The sequence below is a fragment of the Varroa jacobsoni genome, unplaced genomic scaffold (assembly GCF_002532875.2).
Source record: "Varroa jacobsoni isolate VJ856 unplaced genomic scaffold, vjacob_1.0 scaffold_1311, whole genome shotgun sequence".
NCBI lineage: Eukaryota > Metazoa > Arthropoda > Arachnida > Mesostigmata > Varroidae > Varroa > Varroa jacobsoni.
In genome coordinates, this window is record NW_019214213.1 from 37,365 (window position 1) to 44,339 (window position 6,975).

The following is a 6,975-nucleotide window of genomic DNA, read 5'->3' on the forward strand; positions in this document are numbered from 1 at the left end:
GTCTGAAACAACAGGCTATGCACATTGAGATCTTACTAACGAACGAAAGAGCGGACTGCAAGTGAGATAAATATATAGATAAGTGAAATAAAAAGAGACACGTGTAAGAATGTTTTACTGGCTTTACACTCGACACTAGACCATGTTTCGCAGGACGTAAACAGGGTAATAATAATGATGATGAGGTGCAAGCGAACATATCACGCGAGGAAACATAAACCAACCAGTCCAGGAAACGTTAGAGACGACAACATTAGCAACAGGACTCCGCGGAAACCGCGATAGAGGGCCGTATTTCTTTCAAGCTCGCATTATAAAATAGTTGCAAATCATCGTAGAGGTCGCGAGCCCTTCTCTCGAACCTAATATAAATATAAGCCTATTGTCATTGTCATCGACAACGTTGTGGTCAACATGGCCGTGATTGTTGCGGTGATGCACAGCCGCAGCCTACATAAACTAGTTACATTTAGTTACAATCGCGATTGAAAGGTCCACAAAAGGTCAAAAACGAGTGGATTAACGACACCGACGAGGCTCATGAACAAGGCCAAAAAGACGGCCATCGGCCCTTCGATCATAGCAAGACACTCGCTAACGGTTCGCGGACAAATCATTCGTCGTCTTTCTTGTCTCCTCGTTTGATTGACCGGCTTAAAAGCTTGTTACTGCAGTAGCTGCTATTGCTGCTACCACTACGAGTAAGAAGAGCGCTTACCAGCTAGTGAGTATCGAGGCGACCGGAGGACGTTCGAGCAGCTTTCAAAACAAGCAGTTTATTAGTGAGATGATATCGACGACGAAGACGACAACAGCCAAAACGAAGCCATAGTAAGCGAACAGAACTGCCATAAGGCAGAGAGAGAGCTCGCAAACGGCAGGGAATACAACATAAAGGAGGACTGTTCGGGCGACAACTTGGGGTGCTGGTTATGCGCGCTGTTGAACTCGATAGAGTAGTACTACTATTCGGCAGAAAAAGCACCCAGCGCGAGAGAAGCTGGGCTGCTGTAGAAGCAGTCATTTTTGCTGCTGTTGTTGTTATTGTTGCTTCTGCCGGCATCGCTCTCGATGTTTTTGTTGGGACCGTTGGTAGAAGTAGCGACAACATTATTTGTGGTTATGGTGAGGCAGTGGTTAGTTTGTTGGCTCTAGACGAGGCTTCGTTGGTTAGGATAGGTAAGTGGTGCCGGTCGCCGAGATCGATAGCGAGTTGCTGAGGGTGCCCAGATTCGACAGTGATCCTCGAATATTACAAAAACGTGCGAGACCTCTACTAGTCGGCAGCGTTTGTAAGATGTCACCTGGACTGCTAATGGGCAGCTTGAAAACGGGCTCGGAAGAAAGACACCAAGGTGTCAATGACAGCGATGATCATCCTGATTATGTGGATGGCGCTGATGGCGACACCCAGATTTATTGCCCGCGGACAGAAGAAGGTTGTCAATGCGACTCGAACCCCTGCCTGGAGAAATGACATAGCTACCTCAAAGACTTTTTGACACGAAACTTTGAAAAGGAAAAAGAAGCGACCGAGCGAAGAATAAACGCTTAAAACCATTGTCCGAGGTTGAAAACACCGGGTTAAGATTTGCACTACTAAAGACTGCATCGATGCTGTATAAACTAAAAAAGAATCATGGGTAGTATCGAGTGCGTGCAGGGGAAGAAAAAACAGCGGCAGTTACTACGCAATAACGTGTGTCAGCTGCTCGTCTTCATAAATCGTTTTGACCGATATACACACATACATGTCTATCGGTATTGAGAAACTCAAACCGACCAATAAATAAACAAATATAAAGAAAAATATCTATGGCCCTTGCAGATACAGCTTTTCGTCTTGTTTACATTAATCCCTTTATTCCACTTATATCAAGTTAGAAAATGATTCAATGTATACTTCAGGAATATAGTTCTTTCTTATTTTAATCATCTTGTTAATTCTTAATAAAAGAAATTCTAAAATCTCTATGTTTCGAATTTTCGTAATGAGTCCTGGTAAACCGACGTTCACTGACGCACGTGCATTTATACGTTACATAATAATACCTACCTATGCATATGTATATTTGACGTTAATACCAGTAGCAAAAAAGATAAAATTAAATGAAATAAGAACCGATGCTTTGTCCGAGTCTTGTATACGAGACTAACCTAGCGGCCTTAAACAAACTAAACAGCAGAGATTATCAGGTTAATTGGCCTAGAGCACGTTCGCCTTCAGTCGTTGGAAGCGCCATTACTTGAGCTTTGAACACTAGAAGCAGATACCCAGTACTGCTTCTATTACCCTACTCTCCCACACCAGCCTCAGTAAAGGGACATCGAACCCCTCCGTCACGCCTCAGTCCGAAGGTAGATGACCAGAGGTAGGAAGGGCGGTGTATCTCGTCGATTGCCCTGCAAAAAAGGGCATCTGGAGCGATGGTCCCAAAAGCCGCTAAACGACCGTTCCCGCCATCGGCTCTCATCAGCGTAAGAGGTAGCGAAGCCAGTAGCCGCAGCTGCAGCAGCCAGATGACCCAAAGCGGAAGGAACCGCCCTCTGGCAACCAAAGGCCGCGTTTTGATCGTCGAGCTAAAATCGCTCGTTAATGGTCACTCACACCTTCATATACGTTTCAATATCGGCAGGCATCTTCACCGGCTCACTGCTGCCGTGGCTACCACAGCTACTCACAAAGGCTATGCATCCGTGTAAAGAAAGCTGGTCCGCGTTCATGTACGTACATGCTACCAGTACGACATCTACACAGCGACAGGAATGAAACCTAATAAACTAGGCCCTATGAATTCGGCAGAGTGGTAGCCGCGAATACAGGCCAAAGCGCATCTAACCTCGAGAAATAGCAATGACAACGACGCTTTTATCATCTTGAACTGTTATTTATTGTCAACTAACCGTGGTAATAGCAGTCAAGCACTAATAACCTGAAAACCTAAGCATCTTGTAACTTTGATGCTAATAATCAGCTAGCCAGAGAGTGATGTCGATAGTCATTTGTACTTACATGAACGAAGATTATTGATCGAGTGAGCAGGTTAAACAAGTCTATGTGAGAGGATTAAAAAAGATCAGAAGCTTACCTTACGGGGGGCGATGTGGAAATAAGAGGGGGCAAGCAAGTCCAATACGGTCAAGCAATACATATCTTCATGTAATAGATCATCTTATACATAAAATCTGATCTGTAATTATGATTTTCTTGAAAATTGTGCCTTCGACTAAAGCGTAATCCAAAGCTCTTCTTGTTTAAAGGAAGCCTATTTTCTGTTATTCTGTCCTGCCTTTTTGCATTGGGAGATCGCTTTTATCATAACTAGCTCCATCGTGAAGTGTACCTTCATCAAAATAAACGAAGTTCCATTTCAATAGTCAAAAACAAATTGATTGCGTCGTAAAAATGAGCCAAGATAGGATGTACAGTTGTTTATAATCGTTTAAAGAAAATAAAAAGAATTTTATTAAGAATAGTTTATTGTACAAATTGAAATGTTTACATTTGTTCAAGGTTGCTTTTAAAACAATAGAAAAGCATGAAATTTAACGGAAAAAATGAACAAACTTCATGTCAGCAACTGCAGTCGTCGGACAAGTAAAATGGAAATAATTTTTAAATAAAATGAAATGGGTATGTATACGAAATTAAGAAAAATTGATGTATTTTTTTAAGCAATAATAAAATATATTGTCTTTAGCAAAATGTGAATTTAAGCTAGAATTAGATGCTCTATTATTAGAAACGGCGGCATTCTAAATCTTGCTAAAGGAACTTTGTATTATTAACGATATAATGCTAATATCTTAGGTTAATAAGGAATTTAAATCGTCCGCGTTAAATAGGAGAAACTAGATATATTCATATGTGTAGCTATGGCAGCAGCAAATTGACCCAGCTAATAAAAGGCGGTGCCTTTATCCAACAAAAGTACTTATTTATTAAAGATTTATATTATGTTATGTATTATATTATTAAGTACTGAAGTAATGCAAAGTCTACGGACATTTATCCGTTATCCACATGCAAAGGCTTTCTAAGGATAGCGGCTGACATCGTAAATTCGACAAATATTTATATAAGCAAGCTTTGGCAGAGCGTTGCTGGCCATCTCATAACTTTTAAGAGCTTATACTTGCGCATGCCATATGTGTAACATTTCAGCGAAAGAGCCGAAGTTTTTCTGCGTCAGCGCGTTCGTCACAAGCTGATATCCATTCATACGGTCAGAATGAGATCACGAAGCCAGATTTTTCTATACTGCTGACCATTTTCTGCTTACACAAATTTGTTAGATTTCGAAGATAATCATTCGTGCAATTAGTAAACTCCTTTCATGGAGTTCTCGACATCACGATAATCTTCTGCTTGTGTATATGTGGTATTCGCTTTCAGCTTGTCCCAGGGTTTTTTCATGACTGACGTGCTGTGGTAGCACGAAGACGTCTTCGCTCACTGTTTAACCTTAATTAAAGACTTAGCGAAATGTAAGCCATCATCATCACATGCGTATGTCGTCAGTCGGTATCCGCGCATACCTGTCCTGGCAGTCATCTCGCCGTCCTAAACCAAATGTGGTTTAAGAGGCCCCTTTCCCATGTCAAACGTTTTTCCGAGGTCAGGTACGCAAACGCACACATGTGTGCGTTACCTGATACGTTTTGCCTTCTTTTATAGATAACATAAAATAACCGATTGATCAATAAAAAGACAGCATTACATTTAACTAGGTTGCTTCAGCATATTGAGATCAGACGCTACATAAGGTTAATGGTGACCCCTATACTTAGATGATGGCTTACTTATCAGATATATCGGCTCCAGTGGCTCCGGAATGGTAATTATTACTGTTTGCTTTATTAAAAGATACGTATTTGAGCATAAAAAGCATATTTCATCTTCGCATCTGCCACGTTCGTTTTTGACTAAATAAGACAGGTTGTATGGATATAAGAGATCCGTGCTTAATTATTTTATTGTTGTCAATAATATCCAATTTGGAATATTCCAATAAATCTAATACGTACCAAACTGTACGTGTACTTCGATAACATCGTACCTCAATGGTAACTTTTCCACATAGCAAGGCCGCGTTAATTTCTGACCATTAAACCACCGTGTAACTTATGCATTTGCTGTAATAACTACAGGAACTATAGGAGTTTGACGAATTAGTTCATTTTTTACCGTTGCCTTAAAGCACAATAACCGACAGGTAAAACCACGCTGGGGGTCCTGGCCCTGATCTCTTCTTCAAAACAACGCCAAGTTTAGTCAGTTCACTCATCAAGAATCGCTGGTCCCTCGTCGTAGGCGGATCCGCCGCTGTCGCTATCAGTACCAAAAGCGAATTTGTCCGTCCTACTTCTGGACCACCGCCGCCGCCCATTACGCGACCTCTGCCATTGTCGTTGCTGCTAATTAGAGTGTTTACCAACTCGGTTTGCTCTTGTTGTTGGTCGAGCTGACGTTCCTTGCCATCGAAGCTTTGCCAGTGCTGTACGGAGTTCTTTGCTATCCCCGACGGCGGGAAAGGAGGCTCTGCCGTTTGCTTTTGCTCGTTTACTGCGTGTTTGTTTCCGCCCCTGCTACATTTCTTATAACCCCTACTCTCCCTAAAGCATCGAATACCTCGCTCGCTTGGCAAGGCACTCATGTATCTTCGATTCCGCTTCTGTTTCAATCCGCCACTAGCTCCAAGTTCAGCCTGTAGGAGGGGGTCGTACGGTTGGCTGCCGGGCCGATTGAGACACTGACGGGTCGAGGCCAACCCCCGTTCAAGGGGCACCTCCTCTTGATTGGCTAACACCGGGCCTCGGCTAAAGCTGCTCTTTCTCCCACTAGCCAAACGCAAGAGGACATGGGTATTAATACCTTGCCCCAGAGTGGCACTAAGACAATGTTAAGCGGCGGCATAACCACTTAGGATTTGCTGCTCACAGTCGAGTGTCATCCAGCGTATGCAGTATCGTGCATACGTACGTCTTTTGCCTCATATGGGATATGCTCGGGTACATACACTGGCACGATACCCGTCAGTTGTTTTCAGTGTCGCCTCCAGGTTTCCCCGCACTCGCAGAGTATTTACGCGTTTCCAATATGTGCATTGCACCATGCATTTCTCAAAACTGCAGAGTTCACCAATCGATAACTTGGTGCACAGAAACTATGGAAAAAAGCAAAAAAAAAATCTATTTGGTTTGCTCGCGCTCGTTGATGGTAGAAGAAAAGAAGGAATCCTTATGAGAGTAAACAGGGAAACTTCAGTAGAGAACAGGGAATGATCTAGTGGCAAAGGCGTAGTTGTTCCTTTGTCACATGCAATCTGTATGGGCGTGTATGTGTGTGCGTGTATTTGTGTGTCTGTCTGGCCATGCATTGCTACGTACTAGACCGGAACCGCTGGCGAAGAGGAGCTTGAAGGTGTGAGGTGAATAGAGAAAGCTACAGAGGTTTAAAGGGATTCGTTTCCTTTTAGTTCTTCAGTTTGGTCCCGGGGGTATTATAGTATGTGGACTTTATTAGCGGCGGCTCCGAAAAAACAGTGGCACAAGATAAAAGCTAGCGAAATAACTGGCCTGCTATACGGGCTTACAGAGGTGGCAAAAGTCCTGGCCTGGTAGCTACCTACTTAGACGAGCCGATTATAGTGAATCTTGAGAGAGCTCGCGACCACACACGCACACAGCTAATGAGAATAAGGGGCATACTGTTTTAAGCACTTCCCATACCTCGACGAAGAAAGAGGCGGACGCGGTAAACCAGCGCATGGGTTGTCGTATGAGCGATTAACACAGCCAGTATTACTTCCGCCACACCAACTGTTGCATCAGTTCAAAAAAACGCTCAAGCCTCTACAGGGTAGAAATAAGTTGGTAACCAGCCGCGTACTTTTCTGCACTTTTCTCGTACAAGAGTCTATTATAATATATATTTTCTGCACCGATTGTTTGCAGTAGTGACTGCACATTTCA